The 20,718-nt window shown below is 40.8% G+C and overlaps 1 protein-coding gene across 1 annotated transcript in view; it reads right to left on the bottom strand.

The window, feature by feature from the left end:
• Positions 1-9,971, bottom strand: part of LOC135526746 (SPARC-like) — an 18,961-nt gene extending 8,990 nt beyond the window's left edge. Inside the window, exon 1 of the mRNA XM_064955371.1 lies at positions 9,863-9,971. The gene's annotated coding sequence lies outside the window, so the exon portion shown is untranslated. The remainder of the gene's footprint in view (positions 1-9,862) is intronic.
• Positions 9,972-20,718: the final 10,747 nt, after the last annotated feature.

The following is a 20,718-nucleotide window of genomic DNA, read 5'->3' as shown; positions in this document are numbered from 1 at the left end:
ATCAATGTCAGATATTTATTTTATTTATTTCATACAACAACTTATTGTGTTATCACTGTGAAGGGGGTGGCAGGGTGGCCTAGTGGAAGTGCAAGTTCAAATCCCCAAGCTGATATAAATCTGTTGTTCTGCCCCCTCGAACACCCACTGTTCCTAGGCCGTCATTGAAAATAAGAATTTGTTCTTAACTGACTTGCCTGGTTAAATAAAGGTTACATAAATAGAACAATCAAATGATCTGGATTCCAGTTCAGATTACATCAGTAGTACAGTAAATGTACATGAACGATGCTGTTTGAGATTCTGAACAGTTTGCTATAGCAAATTATCTCCACAGACCTGAAACCTTTACATGCTATCTTCAGCATACACGCCTTCTATGATTACATTTATAGTTACAATAACCTAACTTTTTAGGTTGAATAAACACGTTTGTTTGTAAGATAGCCTTAACTAAAGTAATCTTGAATTGTGTTTGGTTGACAACACAACCAAATATCAACTAGGTATGTAATGTTGAATAGTTTCAATCCTTTCCTTTAACTTGTATTGTTTGGTTTAGTTGAAGACTTGAATCCAACATATCTTTTTTTTTAAACCCCATCAGTCCTGAGATCCCAGCTAAAAATCGGCTTTTCATTTATCTGACTTTCATTTGTCTGCATGTCCAGCCATTATATTTAGCCTCAAAATGAAGTGTTTTGCCATTTTATTATCACGATAACCAGGGATACAAGTAGAACACAAGATAATTTGACATAAACAGTTGCTTTCATGAGTTTTAATGACAAATGTCAATTAAAAAAACAAACAAGTTGTGCCAAAGCAAAAAACCTGATAAAAATGAATTTATATATATATATTTTTCTCAGTGGGAAAGTATTGTCCAACTAGTCAGTGACAACTGTGTGGAGTTTCGAGTTTGTGACAGCAACTATGTGCGCCTATTACAGTATTATAGACACTACGTGTGTGTTTGTGAGATTCTCAGCTTTTCATAGACAACTTTTAATAGTTTGTAGCTCAAACCATTCAAACTTTATAGATGTTTTTGTAAAAAGACCCCCCCCCCCCCATTAATCACACAAACTAATTGTTTTGGTTGAGATGGAGATGCGATTCATTTGCAGACAAACTGTAATCAAAGCCAGACGAAGTCAGTGGTACAGATAGAAACTATCCAAGCAGAAGGTACATCTCCTTTAAATGTTGATATTTGGTTGCGTTGACAACCGAATACAATTCATTATCCAGTTTACAAATTAATAATTGATATGTTGGATTCATCTCCATCTCAAAAAAAAAAAAAAAAAATCTAGGTTAAAGAATAGGACGACATCGAACTTTTTAAAACTTTAAATCCAGTTTGATTTGATTTAGTCCTATTTTGGGATGAGATGGAGACGTGAATCCAACGGATTAATGATCAACTTGGCAGATCATACTTGAAGCTCTATGGTCTCTGTATGTAGTGTCTATTTTTAGTTGAATCCTCTGGGTTGAACTGAAACATCATCTGGTGATGACTTCCTTAATGCTCCACAGGCCTAAATATCATCCGTGATGATACAGGAGTGATGAAGTATGAGTCACATGTCATTTGCTCTGTTAAACCTACCCTTTTGGAATGACTTGGGTAGCAGCAGTGAATCTATTTCATTATTTAGAGATCGCTCAATAATCATTCTCACCATAGCACATTGGTAGTAGTCAGTGACACATATCAAAGCTAATCAGGGATTGGTTAAAACTCTGGATGGGAGACCAAAGGTCAGCTGTAGATGGATCAGCTCTCCACTAGGAGGTGCTGCCCAGTCAATTTTTTAAATGTTTTTTGGGGGGAGGGGATAGTTGATATAACGTTGAAGATCTGACGTTGTTTCAAAGGTAAAAATTAAACATATTTTATAAATAAGTTTGTCTATGTTGAAAATTTGTTGCCATGATGATTGACACAATTCTGTGGTTGAAATGTCATCCTATTTTCCCCCGAGATTATAAGTCACAATACGTTGACAATTTACGTTGAAACAACGTTGATTCAACCAGTTTGTGCCCAGTGGGATGTTCCCTCTCCACGCTGGCTTATTTACTGCTGTCTATGGTGTTATGGTAGGGAGAGTTCCTCTGTCTAGTGTCTGTGTTCTTTGGCCCATCTTAATCTTTTCTTTCTATTGGCCAGTCTGAGATGTGGCTATTTCTTTGAAACTCTGCCTAGAAGCCCAGCATCCCGGAGGCGCCTCTTCACTGTTGACGTTGAGACTGGTGTTTTGTGGGTACAATTTAATGAAGCTGCCAGTTGAGGACTTGTGAGGCGTCTGTTTCTCAAACTAGACGCTGTAATGTACTTGTCCTCTTGCACAGTTGTGCACCGGGGCCTCCCACTCCTCTTTCTATTCTGGTTAGAGCCAGTTTGCGTTGTTCTGTGAAGGGAGTAGTACACAGCGTTGTACAAGATCTTCAGTTTCTTGGCAATTTCTCGCATGGAATAGCCTTTATTTCTCAGAACAAGAATAGACTGACGAGATTCAGAAGAAAGGTTTTTGTTTCTGGCCATTTTTAGCCTGTAATCAAACCCACAAATGCTGATGCTCCAGATACTCAACTAGTCTAAAGAAGGCCAGTTTATTGCTTCTTTAAGCAGTACAACAGTTTTCAGCTGTGCTAACAAAATTGCAAAAGGGTTTTCTAATGATCAATTAGCCTTTTAAAATGTTAAATTTGGATTAGCTGACACAATGTGCCATTGGAACACAGGAGTGATGGTTGCTGATAATGGGCCTCTGTACGTCTATGTAGATATTCCATTAAAAAATCTGCCGTTTCCAGCTACAGTAGTCATTTACAACATTAACAATGTTTACACTGTATTTCTGATCAATTTGATGTTATTTTAATGGACATAAAAATGCTTTTCTTTCAAAAACAAGGACATTTCTAATTGACCCCAACACACGCACACACGCACACGCACACACACACACACACACACACACACACACACACACACACACACACACACACACACACACACACACACACACACACACACACACACACACACATCAAAGGGACATTTACAATGGAAGGAGGCCAGCCAGACAGTGAGCCACTAGGTAATGGATAAAGGAAGGAATATAAGGGACTTATAAGGGATCTTTGTCCTGTAGAGTAAAACCCCTGTCTTCCCTCTCTCTCTTCCCTCTCTTTCTGACTGAGCCCTGTGAAGAGTTTGATCTGTGCTTCAAAACAAGGGCCCTTTGTCTCACAGGTGCACTCCTCTCTCTCTCTCTCTCTCTCTCTCTCTCTCTCTCTCTCTCTCTCTCTCTCTCTCTCTCTCTCTCTCTCTCTCTCTCTCTCTCTCTCTCTCTCTCTCTCTCTCTCTCTCTCTCTCTCTCTCTCTCTCTCTCTGCATGCACATGGACCCAAAATAATGTCTGGGTGTCAGAACAGCCCTGTTCACCCTCCTATCCTCACTAAACTAGGATACAGCAAGTGTCCACGAAACGATACGGTTCCTATTAGCCAATAATGAAATATTCGACAGCTCAGCTTCAGATTGTCATAGAGATGAATCAATGTAAACCCATACGCATCAGAGTCACGTCTTTCGCGGGCATTTTAAGAGTTAAATATTGTTATAGATTATATTATATTACTATGCTCTATATTATCTGGCTACTTTTTATTTAGTTATTTCAAAATATTAAGCTAACAAAGGAAGTTACTGGATATTGGTGGGAACTGGAACACGCTGTCATACACGTTGATCCAGAGCATCCCGAACATGGTCAATGGGTGATATGTCTGGTAAGTATACTGGCCATGAAAAAACTTGGACATTTTCAGCTTCCAGGAATTGTGTACAGATCCTTCCGACATGGGGCTGTTTTTTATTTTTTATTTTTTTATTTCACCTTTATTTAACCAGGTAGGCTAGTTGAGAACAAGTTCTCATTTGCAACTGCGACCTGGCCAAGATAAAGCATAGCAGTGTGAACAGACAACACAGAGTTACACATGGAGTAAACAATTAACAAGTCAATAACACAGTAGAAAAAAAAGAGAGTCTATATACATTTTGTGCAAAAGGCATGAGGAGGTAGGCGAATAATTACAATTTTGCAGATTAACACTGGAGTGATAAATGATCAGATGGTCATGTACAGGTAGAGATATTGGTGTGCAAAAGAGCAGAAAAGTAAATAAATATAAACAGTATGGGGATGAGGTAGGTAAAATTGGGTGGGCTATTTACCGATAGACTATGTACAGCTGCAGCGATCGGTTAGCTGCTCAGATAGCAGATGTTTGAAGTTGGTGAGGGAGATAAAAGTCTCCAACTTCAGCTATTTTTGCAATTCGTTCCAGTCACAGGCAGCAGAGTATTGGAACGAAAGGCGGCCAAATGAGGTGTTGGCTTTAGGGATGATCAGTGAGATACACCTACTGGAGTGCGTGCTACGGGTGGGTGTTGCCATCGTGACCAGTGAACTGAGATAAGGTGGAGCTTTTACCTAGCATGGACTTGTAGATGACCTGGAGCCAGTGGGTCTGGCGACGAATATGTAGCGAGGGCCAGCCGACTAGAGCATACAGGTCGCAGTGGTGGGTGGTATAAGGTGCTTTAGTGACAAAACGGATGGCACTGTGATAAACTGCATCCAGTTTGCTGAGTAGAGTGTTGGAAGCTATTTTGTAGATGACATTGCCGAAGTCGAGGATCGGTAGGATAGTCAGTTTTACTAGGGTGAGTTTGGCGGCGTGAGTGAAGGAGGCTTTGTTGCGGAATAGAAAGCCGACTCTAGATTTGATTTTCGATTGGAGATGTTTGATATGAGTCTGGAAGGAGAGTTTACAGTCTAGCCAGACACCTAGGTACTTATAGATATCCACATATTCTAGGTCGGAACCATCCAGGGTAGTGATGCTAGTCGAGCGTGCGGGTGCAGGCAGCGAACGGTTGAAAAGCATGCATTTGGTTTTACTAGCGTTTAAGAGCAGGTGGAGGCCACGGAAGGAGTGTTGTATGGCATTGAAGCTCATTTGGAGGTTAGATAGCACAGTGTCCAAGGACGGGCCGGATGTATATGTGCATTATCATGCTGCAACATGACGTGCTGGCGGTGGATGAATGGCACGACATTGGACCTCAGGATCTCGTTATGGTATCTCTGTGCATTCAAATTGCCATCGATAAAATGCAATTGTGTTCGTTGTTTGTAGCTTATGCCTGCCCATACCATAACCCCACTGCCACCATGGGGCACTATTTACAACGTTGACATCAGCAAACCGCTCGTCCACACGCAAACCGCTTCTACCCGGTACAGTTGAAACCGGGATTCATCCATGAAGATCACACTTCTCCAGCGTGCCAGTGGTTATCGAAGGTCCACTGAAGTCAATTACTACCCCGAACTGCAGTCAAGTCAAAGACCCTGGTGAGGACAATGAGCTTCCCTGAGACGGTTCCTGACAGTTTGTGAAAAATGTCTTTGGTTGTGCAAATCCACAGTTTTATCAACTTTCAACAGACCACTGCTGATGAGAACCATGTGCAGTTTGGGTCATGTTCCTGCAAAAGTTGAGTGACAATGTAAGCAGCCAATCACAATGGCCTAAGATGTCACCACAACCAATCATGCCAAGCCTGTTTAGTCTGTTCAATCCCCATTCACATGTTTTTGATTGGCCAGGGAGGAAAACTACCCAGTAGGAGAAGGGATCAAGGCCCTGGTCTAGAGATGAGCCGTGTCAAGCTATGTGTTCCTCTGCTGCGTCTGGAACTCTGGATGTGGAAAAAAACAGTGACTCTGGCAGCAGTTGGGGATGATAACGTCCCAAAATACTGTGCACAAGGAAAGTTCTCTCTGCTTTGAAAAATAAAAAAAGGTGTTTATTCACTGAGAACTTGGACTACCACCTCTAACAAACATATAGCTAGGTAGTGTCTGAGAGGAAGCCAGAGCTGTGAAAACAAAGATACTGGTATCATCTCCAAGAAATGTCCGTATTTAGCTTGGAGGGCTACAGTGTTCCCAAACTTCCTATTTAATGATATTTTAACATGTTCGTACTTAGTCTTGTTTTCTTAAATTATGTGTAAGTGAATCAGTTCATTGGGAGGATGACTGACGTAACAGCAAAACAAATTATTTTATTTGGAAAGAAGTGCTCATGATCAAACAGGGTAGAGGAAACTGTGGTATAAAGAGGCCCCTTTTCAGCAGGTATTTCATTTGGATGTTTGTTGGGTTGGGGTGTAAACTCGACTATGAGGGAAAACAGCCCAGGCAGATCTAAACGGTTTTCAAAGAGGCTTTAAAGGCTGCAGGATTAGGGAATTCTTTCTGCTTATCCAGGGTGACATAACCGGTGGTTAAATGTCTTGGAAAAGAAGCCTGGTGGCTAAAGGGGGACTAGTGGCTCAGTCTCTGTGCATGTCGGTCAGAGGAGGACCTCAGCATGGTAAATAGACAAACATTTACCGGCATTAAATGTACATTCTGAAAAACACTGGTAAAGTCCCTCTCAAAGACTCAATGCATTTTTTTTTAACTCATGCACTTATTTAGAAATAAAATCTTTAAAAAAAAATGAATAAATTAATCTAGTCAAGGGTTTGTTAGAGTCTTGAGAAATATACTAACAAAATATTTTCTGAATTAGCTGTTTTTCTCTGGAGAATTAGGTCCAATGAGATACATGATGCCGTACAGGAAGCAGGTGGCATCTGTCACAGGAACCTGTCCATTCCATTCCTGAACCTTTACTGCAAATCTCACAACATGTCAAATGTTGAGAACCTATTCCAGAACCTTCGGAATAGGTATGTTCACAACGCATATCCCAATCTTGACGTTATCGTTCTTTGAATAGCAAGCATATTTTACCGTGCTTTAAATGACACCTTTTCACAACAAATCAAAGTGCTCCATCTGAGAAAAAGTCTCAGGAGTTTTTATATTGACACACGTGGGCCATTCATAACACATGGGCCATTCATAACACATGGGCCATTCATAACACATGGGCCATTCATAACACATGGGCCATTCATAACACATGGGCCATTCATAACATGTGGGCCTTTCATAACACTTGGGCCATTCATAACACATGGGCCATTCAACACATGGGCCATTCATAACATGGGCCATTCATAACACATGGGCCATTCATAACACATGGGCCATTCATAACACATGGGCCATTCAACACATGGGCCATTCATAACATGGGCCATTCATAACACATGGGCCATTCATAACACATGGGACCTATAAGCTACACAACGGAGAGAGGGAGAAAAGTCAAGGACTGATATATGGAGTCCATGTAACCCAAGTTAAGACTTAGTTACCTGACCCGTATAAATCATCCCTATCCCACCATCACCTCTCTCTTTCTTTCTTTCTCTCTTTTCTCACAGGGTTGACCTTAAAGCAGTGGGTTGAAACATGTGCCTAAGATACATATCTGAATGGAATTCCAGAGTCCTATGACTTAAATATGTGTTAAACCCTTTCTCTGTCATTCTCTCTGAACTTAAATCCTCTCAGTTTGTCTACTGGTTCCAAACTTCAAACACACGCCTGTCTCACATTTAAAAAAAAACAGCTGTCAACTTCCTATTCCTCCATTTATATCATTTAACAATTTACCAGAAAGCTGTAACTAATACAAAATCTGTGCCAATCAGGTGTTTGAGTTCGTACTGAGTATGGCGTTTGCTGTACATGTGTTTATTTAATAAACACATTTCACTCTGAAGTCTGGCCTGATGTGGCTGTATAGAAGAGTATGTCAGTCATTTACTATGTAACACAGAAGCTCTTTTGTCATCTACAGTGGGCTAGTCAGTCTGCAACACTGGATACAGGCCTACAGACCCTCATCGCTCTAGCTGTACTGGCACGGAGCCAGAGGAGTGTCGCTAGACAAAACCTTCCTGCTTCCTGTAAACCTCTCTCCTCCTCTGAGTCTCTCTCTCTCTCCCTCTCTCTCACACCCATCCCCCTGTGTTTCCATCCCCTTGTGATTCTGTACATTTGCTCAGTGGTTAAAGAAGTGAAGGAGTGAGATCCGGCATTCCTGGTCTAGCTAAGACTCTATGGTTGATTCCATCGTATTTTTTTTAATGCTGACTCGAGTTTAGATTTTCGCCATGTCCACGTCAGACTGTTGGCGAAGAGATGGCATGAGGACAATAACTTCCTTCCTGTCGAGGATTAGAGCTTTCTTAGGGTTGCCATGCAGCCAATTCAAAATGTCCACAGTCCTTTCACTCTTTCTTGAATTGGTTTAAACTTTAAACTCTGCACAACAGTAGCTACCCTTCAGCACATAGAACCAAACAACTAGAGGAGGGAAATGCGACCACCTCACATACTAAAGTTAGACAGTTAAATAAACTTCTTCAATTCACCAAAAGGCAAGAGGATAAGTGAAGAAAAAAAACTTTCCATTGCGTAAACAGTTTGCCATTCTTTAGTCTTTAACTCAAACCTGAATACTTCATTTAGTTCACTGCTAGACTGAAGAAAAAAAGTAGATCCTATAAGCCAGCTTTGATTTCTCAACGGGTGAAACGTGCTTTTCCTGAAAAGCTGACAACTTAAAAACATGAAGAAAAAATATAAAAACATTGACTAATATATCCTAATAGAGTTATATAATTGTACAACAAGGCAATTGAGAATAGATGGTTGTCACCTTTCTTGTTTTAAAAGTATTTATTTGTATTAAAAGTTGCAGTTCTTCTCAGGCAGAACAGTGGACAGAGAGTTTGTCAAACTCAGAGTCCATCAGACAGACATCTGCAAGGTCTCACAAAGCCCCTAAACAGCTGGTGGGGATTGCCATGGTAACATGCATTCCTTTTGATGGAAGTAATTGGGAGTGGAGGGAGGGATCTGTGTTGAAAATAGCTCCTCTCTGTCTATTTCACTCTCTCTCTCTCTCTCTCTCTCTCTCTCTCTCTCTCTCTCTCTCCCCCCCTCTCTCTCTCTCTCTCTCTCTCTCTCCCCCCCGTCTCTCTCTCTCTCTCTCTCTCTCTCTCTCTCAATTCAATTCCATTTAAATTTCAATTTAAGGGCTTTATTGGCATGGGGAACATATGTTAACATTGCCAAAGCAAGTGAAGTAGGAAATAAACAAAAGTGAAATAAACAACAAAAAATAACAGTAAACATCTCTGTCTCTCTCTGTCTCTGTCTCTCTCTCTCTCTCTCTCTGTGTCTCTCTCTCTCTCTCTGTCTCTCTCTCTGTCTCTCTCTGTCTCTCTCTCTCTCTCTCTGTCTCTCTCTCTGTGTCTCTATCTCTGTCTCTCTCAGGCTTTGTCGAGCCCCATCCCCCTCCACCACTCCTACTAGTGACTATGTGGCACACAATACTTCTGGAACATTGTGCTGTTCCAAAAGAGAATGAATGAAAAAGGACATCAATTGTTTGACTATAACTTTTCTATATTCTGTTGATAAATATTCTATTAACAATAGTTTCAAAATAAATGTTTACTCATTTCAAATTTTGCACTAAAACCTTAACATATGCACCATTCAAATATTATAGATATTTTGTCGTATCATTACTCTCTCACACAATATACTTTAACTTTCAAGGTGTGGCCAAGAAATAAACTATGATTTTCAAGCATAACTTGAATATAACTCCTCTTTTCTACAACCACAGGAATGCCTCCAATCACTGTTGTGCATATAAACACTGTGAAAACCCTGACATAGTTCAAGTATCACAGCAACTCAAAACACTGCACAATGTTTCTAGTGCCACGTTAGCTGAGAAATCCTTACTGGCTAAATCACAGCAAGTCATTCTGGTGGATACTCAGTCTTACCTTCAGAACACCAACAAGCAGAAAAGACAGAAGAGAAGTCAGCTGTGCAGGCTCCTGGGTCAATCTAACTGCTACACAAGTTCACACAGAAGACATTTACAATGGGCTGGCCCAAGCAGCCCCCCTGATCCCCTCCCCCAACAGGGGGTGGGAGGGTCTGACAGACGCTCCTAAAGTTAACTCTATGCTGCCTTCTAGACAGAAGGCACTCTGTGGTTTGCTTTTTACTTTAGTTTGTTGTTGTTGTTGACATTATTTAGAGACTGGGAGGATATGCATTTTCAGAAGTGATTATTCCAATGTTTCTATTTTACAGTAGATAGCAGATATTTAACTGTGTATACATTTTACTTGACAGTGATAACGTTTTGAAAAACATGAAACCACTCCTATGTTCAGCTTCTACGTTGTCTGACGAAGTGTCTGGGAAACCAAGGAGAGGATCTAATGACTGTCATTACTGTGATGTAATCGTCCTGACCAGGGCCATGTCATCGTGGTTCAACCCTAACTAATTAGACCTACAGGTTTCCATCCTCGGTATGATATACACAACCACGAGATGACATTTGACAGTGACAGGTTTCCATCCTCGGTATGATATACACAACCACTAGATGACATTTGACAGTGACAGGTTTCCATCCTCTGTATGATATACACAACCACTAGATGACATTTGACAGTGATAGGTTTCCATCCTCTGTATGATATACACAACCACTAGATGACATTTGACAGTGATAGGTTTCCATCCTCGGTATGATATACACAACCACTAGATGACATTTGACAGTGACAGGTTTCCATCCTCTGTATGATATACACAACCACTAGATGACATTTGACAGTGATAGGTTTCCATCCTCGGTATGATATACACAACCACTAGATGACATTTGACAGTGACAGGTTTCCATCCTCTGTATGATATACACAACCACTAGATGACATTTGACAGTGACAGGTTTCCATCCTCGGTATGATATACACAACCTCTAGATGACATTTGACAGTGACAGGTTTCCATCCTCGGTATGATATACACAACCACTAGATGACATTTGACAGTGATAGGTTTCCATCCTCGGTATGATATACACAACCACTAGATGACATTTGACAGTGACAGGTTTCCATCCTCTGTATGATATACACAACCACTAGATGACATTTGACAGTGACAGGTTTCCATCCTCGGTATGATATACACAACCACTAGATGACTTTTGACAGTGACTCCACGGGACTAACGATATACTGTAACTACTGAAAGAAGTTGATGGAAAACAGAACACATCCATTGTCAAATTGTCATGTGTTTCACTCTCAATTTCAATGTCAGATGAGATGAAATATTGAGTCATACTATTGTTTCTATAAGTTTAAAACGTTGTTTCAAATATTTCTCATAAACATCAAGGGGACAAATTGAGAGGCAACGTGGAGATCAGGCGTCTTATTGGAATGCTGCAACAATTTCTCTATTATTGGGGGGAGTCAGTGACTGGTGCAACGTTGAACCATCAGACAGAAATAATCAATCTCAAATCACATTTTTGTGAAGTGGGTTACAGGAGTGTTTCCCATCTCCAGTCCTCCGGTACCCTCAACCGCCCACGTATTTGTTGTAGCCCTGGACAAACTCACCTGATTGAACTCATTGATCTACAAGTCCATGCTAGGTAAAGCTCCACCTTATCTCAGTTCACTGGTCACGATGGCAACACCCATCCGTAGCACGCGCTCCAGCAGGTGTATCTCACTGATCATCTCTAAAGCCAACACCTCATTTGGCCGCCTTTCGTTCCAATACTCTGCTGCCTGTGACTGGAACGAATTGCAAAAATCCCTGTAGTTGGAGACTTTTATCTCCCTCACCAACTTCAAACATCTGCTATCTGAGCAGCTAACCGATCGCTGCAGCTGTACATAGTCTATTGGTAAATAGCCCACCCATTTTCACCTACCTCATCCCCATACTGTTTTTATTTATTTACTTTTCTGCTCTTTTGCACACCAATATCTCTACCTGTACATGACCATCTGATCATTTATCACCCCAGTGTTAATCTGCAAAATTGTAATTATTCGCCTACCTCCTCATGCCTTTTGCACACAATGTATATAGACTCCCCTTTTTTTTCTACTGTGTTATTGACTTGTTAATTGTTTACTCCATGTGTAACTCTGTGTTGTCTGTTCACACTGCTATGCTTTATCTTGGCCAGGTCGCAGTTGCAAATGAGAACTTGTTCTCAACTAGCCTACCTGGTTAAATAAAGGTGAAATAAAAAAAAAATAAAAAATTGAGGGCTTGATGATTAGTTGACAAGTTGAATCAGGTGTGTCCGGAGTTGCAATAGAAACGTGTACTGTTGGAGGTACTGGAGGACTGGAGTTGAGAAACACTGGGTTGAGATACATATATATATCGGATGGTGCCTCTCTATGGTGGATTACTAATGTCTGTTTCCCAGTCAGGACCCGTGTGGACGGAGAACAACATCTGGATCAGACAAGGGGAAAATAGCTGCAATGCAACGTGGCATTTTCCATTCTGGCCGGAACAGATTCTTAAACCCCAGGCCCAATGCACGAAGAAGGAGGAGGTGTAATTATACAGAGTTGAACTGAGTCTCACGGTTCCCTGTAGACGTGGCAGCAGTACTGTCTGTACAGGCTGCTGTGTCTGAAATGGCCCCCTATTCCCTATGCGGGTTCTGGTCAAAAGTAGTGCACTATAGAAAATAGGGGGCCATTTAGTACACAGCCTGTATCTGAACCAACAAGTCGTCACAGATTTAGTTATACAGACGGGCTGGAAGATTGAATCTAGTGTCGACAGTGGTGATTTTAGAATGTAAATCTTGGTGGGGAAAAAACATAAATAGATATATATATTTTTTAACATTGTTTGCAAACTGATATGTGACACGTATTACAGTATTTCTCAATTGCTAAAACACTAAAACCCATTGGCTGAACAATGTCCTCAGTTGGCTCGACTCATTTAGCTAATTATGCCTTAAACCATTTCACATGGTAAAACACAGTCTGTTGTCAATACCTTAAACCATTTCACATGGTAACACACAGTCTGTTGTCAATACCTTAAACCATTTCACATGGTAAAACACAATTTGCAGATCTCACTTAGACTTTTCAGCAAAACTCTAAACACATTCTCATTCTCAAAACACATTCTGCACTCTAATGCACATGTCATCCATACTGGTAAACACAAGTGGCAACAATCAAATACAAATAGAGAACACATGTCATTGATTGAACACAACCACTCAAAATTGATTTAACCTGTTTCAAATGATGCGACACAACCAATATAAGCCAGTTCAGAGAGCAAACAGGTTGTTGAGAAAGTCTGAGAATGGATAGAAGAAACAATGTGAGAGGACGAGTGCGTATGCGAGGTGGGTGACGAGGAGGAAAAGGAGGAGGAGGGCAAGAAAGAGGAAGAGGAGGACGAAGAGGAAGAGGAAGACAAAGAGTGGAAATATCTGATGAAATTCCACCAACCGTTGTAGACCACGTTCTTGTCCATGGACTGACAATGAGGGAAGCAGGACTTAGAGTGCAACCCAATTTGAGCCGATTCTCTGTGTCCACCATAGTAAGGACATTCAGAGAAGAGAACAGATACAGGATACTACTGTATTGTTGTTATTTGCAAATGTACTGTACTACACTATATGCAGCTGTTTCAATAGACATTTGTAAAGTTAATCACTGTATGTATTGTACTGCATGAATATGTTTTGTAACTGCACAACTACTTTTTGTAGAATTGCAAGGCTGCCACATGCAGGTGGAAGAACAGCTATATTCACTCGGGAGCAAGAGGCTGTTATAGTTGGCATGGTCCTTCAAGATAATGCAATACGACTCAGAGAAATCCAGGAACGAGTGATACAAGACAACACACACTTCCAGGGAATCGACAGTGTGAGCATTTCCACTATTGACCGTGTCCTCCATCGTAACAGGATGTGAATGAAACAAGTAAACAGAGAACCTTTAGAGCTCAACTCACCAAGGGTGAAAGAACTGCGAGCTCAGTATGTGCAAGTAAGTGTACATTCAGAAACATTTACTGTAATCCAGATTGTCTACAGTACTAACACATACCATGTGAATGACATTACTCTTCAGTACATACAATGTATGTGAATCAGAAGCCTAATTGTATTCTACAGTATAGCACTGTCTCTGTATGACTTACATTGTATTTCTACACAGACAATATTTGACTTGGAATCCTTGGACAGACCCCATTAGTTTATCTTTGTCGATGAAGCAGGCTTCAATCTAACAAAGAGGAGAAGGAGAGGCCGTAACATGATTGGACAGCGGGCCATTGTTGAAGTCCCTGGTCAACGAGGTGGCAATGTCACAATCTGTGCTGCTATAAGCAACCATGGTGTTCTACATCACCATGTTACACTCGGGCCATATAACACCCAGCAGCTTCTAAGATGTATTGCCAATCTAAGAGATATTTTATTTGAGCAGCAGGTTCAAGAGCAGCAGGATCAAGAGCTACAAGAGAATCCCATTCCCACCTATGTGATAGTGTGGGACAATGTCAGTTTCCAACGAGCTGCTCAGGTAAGGGAATGGTTTAACATCAATGGGCAGTTTATGAACTTGTACCTCCCTCCATACTCGCCTTTCCTGAATCCGATTGAGGAGTTTTTCTCCTCTTGGAGATGGAAAGTGTATGATAGACAACCCTACACCAGAGTAAATCTGCTGCAAGCCATGGATTTAGCCTGTGGTGATATAGGTGAGGAATCATGTCAGGGCTGGAAACGACACACAAGAGGCTTCTTCCCCCGTTGCCTCAGGAGGGACAATATAGCTTGTGATGTCGACGAAGTGCACTGGCCTGACCCAGCCCAAACACAAGAAGACTGACTGGTTGCAGGTTCATATCAACAAAGAACAAGAATTACAGTATCACAGAGACAAAGGACAAGTTTTGAGATGCAGGGTACAGTACTGTAAAAATAGGGGTACAAGGAGGAGGAAGAACAAAAAACAAAATTGCAAAGAGCAAAGCAGAGTAGTAATTTCTGATCAATTTTTAGCTACTATGATAGAACATGTTTTCGTTCATCAAAAGACAATGACGGAAAAATATGAATATTTTTTTAGATTAAAAATGTACTTCTCCCTAAGAATTGTATGTTTTGAACAATGTGTTTTCTATTTTTCTGTGTATTGTTTACTGACTGCTTGAGAGTGTATATCATTTTGATCACTTTGTTTATGATTTGAGAGCAGTGTTTGATTTTGAACACAGGTAAAACTGTTTGGAGGCGAATGTTTCATTTTGCGAGTCAGAGGTTATGTAAATACTGCTTGAAGATGAGGTTTTGTGTTTAATGTTTTCAGGAAATGGAGCAAGGTTTCAGAAATTGTGTTTTAGCAATTGAGAAAAACTGTAATGCCAAAATAACATGCAAAACAGGCAACCCAGCTGCCTGCCTGCAGTACAGATAACTAGCTGTGTGTGAGCCTCAGATAACTATATACACCTTCATTCTCAAAATTATTATCTGAGAAAGAAAGAATTAGTTGAATAAAGTTGGCAGCAATCACTTGTAGATGGACATCTATAGCTAGGTTTCCATCCAATCGGTGACCGATTTTCATGCGAATATTCTATAATCCAGTGGTAGTTTTCAGAAAATGGACGGATAAACGGGGGATGAAATCTGTGTGTGATGAGGTAGTACACATAAATTGTACTTCTTCGCTTAAATTTTCATGTACCAAAACAAAATCTAAAGTTCGATATGTTTCCATTGCATTTTCAACTCTACCTGATAGTTTAGTCACAAAAAAAACTGTTGTGTTGTATCTACTCTGATCATGGCACCTGCTCTCTAGCCAACAGCTCGCAGATACAGTGCGGGTAGGCTGAGCGGGTTGTCTAGTTTAGTTTAGCCTAGTTTAGTTTATTAGGATCCCCATTTCCTACTGCACATGCAGCAGCTACTCTTCCTGGGACCACATAAAACACACACATACATGACAAAATACAGAACAGTAAAAGACAAGAATAACATACTGTAAGATATTACACTAACTTCTACTATAAAAATACTATCTAGTATACTATGCAAATACTATCTAGTATACTATAAAGATACTATCTAGTATACTATGCAAATACTATCTAGTATACTATAAAAAAATACTATCTACTATACTATAAAAAATACTATATAGTATACTATGCAAATACTATCTAGTATACTATAAAGATACTATCTAGTATACTATAAAAAATACTATCTAGTATACTATAAAAATACTATCTAGTATACTATGCAAGAACTATCTAGTATACTATAAAGATACTATCTAGTATACTATAAAAAATACTATATAGTATACTATGCAAATACTATCTAGTATAATATGAAAATACTATCGAGTATACTCTGCAAAAAATACTATCTAGTATACTATGCAAATACTTTCTTGTATACTATGAGGTGTACTATAAAAATACTATTTAGTATACAACACAAATACTATCTAGTATACTGTAAAAAATACTATCTAGTATACTATGAAAATGACATCTAGTATACTCTGAAAATACTATCTAGTATACATGATGAGATTATTATGGACAAAAGAGCAATATTTTTTTTATTTGTCAAATGGCAGCCAAGCATTGATGATCATGTCACCAGAATAAGACCCTCGATATTTATTGAAAAGAGCATCAAGCTCATAGTGTGCACTTTCACCACCCTGTGAAGTTCATCATCATTTATTTCATCTGTAGCCTAATAAACTGCATGCTTTCCTGAGTCGCAGTGGGAGGACCACACAACATGTCATCGCGTAACTTCAAATTTACTTCAGTATGATGGTTATTATAACAATATTTGTGCATAAAAGCATTTCCACCGACATTTCTCGCATAATAATTTTTTACCAACACAAAAAGATCCCATCTGGTCTAGCATATTTTGTTTTGTCAACATTTGGAAAGTTTACTGACAAATGTTCTGTTTACATCAAGCCTGTCATAAAAAATATTTTTTTGACTTTACAGGCTGGAAACCTGCTTAGTGGTGAGATTTTTTTTTCTTTCTACAGTTTTTATATTTCACTTCTGGCAGACCTGCATGTGAATTAGTGAAGTATACTAAATAAATCCTTCAGCATGAGTGAATTAGTAAAGTATATAAGTAAATCCTTCAGCATGAGTGAATTGGTAAAGTATATAAGTAAATCCTTCAGCATGAGTGAATTGGTAAAGTATATAAGTAAATCCTTCAGCATGAGTGCACACCACGGGGAAGCTGGGAAATCCAAAAAGGGGAGAGGGGGAGGGTTGAACATTAAATGCTGCTGGAAAGATCAAACACCTCAGCCTCATGTTCTCTATGAATCCCCACGGAGCCCTAAACCAATGACTACTGCACAGGGAGGGACAGAGGTCTATTTATATGATAGATGTTTGGCTTTATGCTGACCGCTACAAATGGTCAAAACTGCACCCTATGGGCCCTGGTCAAAAGAAGTGCATGACATCGTGAACATTGCCATTCGGGATGCAACTCCAACAGCAGCACAAACACGGACTGGAATAAATGAAAGCCTAGTGAGTTCCTTTAGGGTTTTACTCTTTGGTTAAAGTGTAAATTATAGGTTCTTGATTGACCTCTGTTTGTCCAATGCAGGCTGATGCTAAATCCTGTGTTGTTACCTTAAGACTGTACACTGTCATGGTCAAAACATATAGATTCAATGGTTGTAAGGATGGGGAGATGTCTGTCCGTAATAAAGAGATGGGGAGATGTCTGTCCGTAATAAAGAGATGGGGAGATGTCTGTCCGTAATAAAGAGATGGGGAGATGTCTGTCCGTAATAAAGAGATGGGGAGATGTCTGTCCGTAATAAAGAGATTGGGAGATGTCTGTCCGTAATAAAGAGATGGGGAGATGTCTGTCCGTAATAAAGAGATGGGGAGATGTCTGTCCGTAATAAAGAGATGGGGAGATGTCTGTCCGTAATAAAGAGATGGGGAGATGTCTGTCCGTAATAAAGAGATGGGGAGATGTCTGTCCGTAATAAAGAGATGGGGAGATGTCTGTCCGTAATAAAGAGATGGGGAGATGTCTGTCCGTAATAAAGAGATGGGGAGATGTCTGTCCGTAATAAAGAGATGTTTTTTGACACCACACTCCACACAGCAAGCCCTGCGGGCAGGAAGAAGTTAGAGGAAAAACTCAAAGAAATTGAGGAACTTATTCAAGAAAGATCAAGTGTAATATATTTTAAAATATAAGGAAAACTGGATGGAATATGGGGAAAAATGCATCAAATTATTTTTAATCTCCAACATAAAAATGTTACCAAAAATAATTTACTGAATCTTGTTACAAATGACGGAGTCACCCATGATTCACCAAATTATATTTTGAAAAAGGAAGCAAAGGACTTTAAGCATTCTTCTCCATCTCCTCTAACCGAAGATAATTGTATGGATTTTTTTTCTATGAATAATGTAAAATTAAGAAAATTACAGAAAGACTCAGGTGGAGGTGAAATTACAGAGGAGGAACTTCTTGATGCAATTAAAGCCTTTAAGTTGGGGAAACCTCCAGGGCTGGATGGCATACCAGTGGAGGTATACCACACCTTTGTTGATGTACTCAGAGGTCCGTTATTAGCATGTTTTAACCACTCCTATGTAAATGGTAGATTATCAGACACGGAACAAGAAGGTCTGATTTCATTATTACTGAAACAGGATCCCATGTGGGAAATATAAAGATCCAGTCCATTTAAAAAAAAATGGAGATCCCTTACATTTCATTGTTGTGATGCAAAAATTCTAGCAAAATGTATAGTGCATAGAATTAAAAAGGTATTGTCGGACATTATTCATTCTAATCAGACAGTTTTTTTCCATGGACGATACATTGGAGATACTGCAAGTATTGTAAACAAAAGAACACTATGACAAATCTGGGAAACCAGGCCTGCTATTCATTGTCCAGTATCGGCATATCTTTTTATTATGGCTATCACATTGTTAGCTATTAAAATCAGATCCATCAATAGAATCAAGGCATTAGAAATCCATGGCTTAAATACAAAGGTGTCATTGTACGCTGATTATTCATGTTTTCTTTTAAATCCACAACTTGAATCGACAGCCTCATAGAGGATCTAGATACTTTTTCTAACCTCTCTGGATTACAACCAAATGATGATCAGTGATGATCATATTACGTATTGGATCACAAAAAAATATGACTTTTACATTATCATGTAGTTCAACAATAAAATGGCTGATGGTGATGTGGATATAATCGGTATGCACATTCCAAAATAAATAACTGATCTCACTCCAATACTTTTTAATAGAAAGTTAGCAAAAATAGATAAGATCTTGCTCCTGGCTGGCTGGTGGCTCTGGCGGCTCTGGCGGCTCCTGGCTGGCTGGCGGCTCTTGCGGCTCCTGGCTGGCTGGCGGCTCTGGCGGCTCTGGCGGCTCCTGGCTGGCGGCTCTTGCGGCTCCTGGCTGGCTGGCGGCTCCTGGCCGGTATGGCGGCTCTGGCGGCTCAGAACAGACTGGCGGCTCTGGCGGCTCAGGACAGACTGCCATGTACGCCGGCCCGAGGAGACGCACTGGAGACCAGATGCATAGAGCCGGCTTCATGGCACCTGGCTCGGTGCCCACTCTAGCCCGGCTGATAAGAGGAGCTGGAATGTACCGCACCGGGCTATGCACCCGCACCGGGCTATGCACCCGCACTGGGCTATGCACCCGCACCGGGCTATGCACCCGCACCGGGCTATGCACCTGCACCGGGGACACCGTGCGCTCCACCGCATAACACGGTGCCTCTCGCTCTCCGGTAAGCACGGGAAGTTGGCGCAGGTCCCCTACCTGAACTCGCCACACTCCCCGTGTGTCCCCCCCAAGACATTTCTGGGGCTTCCTCTCGGGCTTCCTTGCCAGCCGTGTTCCCTCAAAGCGCTGGCTCCCTTTACCTGCTGCCTCCGCTCTTCTGGCTGCCTCCACCTGTTTCCATGGGAGGCGATCCCTTCCAGCCAGGATCTCCTCCCATGTGTAGCAACCCTTGCCGCCCAGAATGTCCTCCCGTGTCCATTCCTCCTTATAGCGCTGCTCCTGCTGCTGCCTGTTACCACGCTGCTTGGTCCTTTTTTGGTGGGTGTTTTTGTAAGGGTTGCCATCGGTGGAAGAAGGAGAGGACCAAAGCACAGCGTGGTAACACACACACACACGCACGCACGCACGCACGCACGCACACACACACACACACACACACACACACACACACACACACACACACACACACACACACACACACACACACACACACACACCTACACTCACACACACACACACACACACACACACACACACACACACACACACACACACACACACACACACACACACACACACACACACACACACACACACACACACACACACACACACACACTATATGTCAATGTTTTAAATATGTGTCAATTGTAAACTCTTTTGTATGTAACATAATTTTTGTGTTATGTGTCAGACCCCACTGAGACTAGCTGTCGCTATTTGCATCGGCCAATGAGGATCCTAATATATCAAAACATATCCAATCAAATGCATGAATGTTGTTATGCAGAATGTTTTTCCCTCACCCTAATATGTTCTTTGTTCTTGCTCTGATGCACCAACCTGGTCCCATATCTGTGTGTGATGTCTCGCACAAACAACTCTGAGGCCATGCTATCGTAACTGTCAGTCTGACCACATAGTAACCCTGGAGACTTATACT

Source organism: Oncorhynchus masou, chromosome 32 (genome assembly GCF_036934945.1).
Source record: "Oncorhynchus masou masou isolate Uvic2021 chromosome 32, UVic_Omas_1.1, whole genome shotgun sequence".
In the NCBI taxonomy this organism is placed as follows: domain Eukaryota; kingdom Metazoa; phylum Chordata; class Actinopteri; order Salmoniformes; family Salmonidae; genus Oncorhynchus; species Oncorhynchus masou.
Note: the sequence above shows the minus strand (reverse complement) of the source record. Positions and strands in the feature narration are given on the sequence as shown.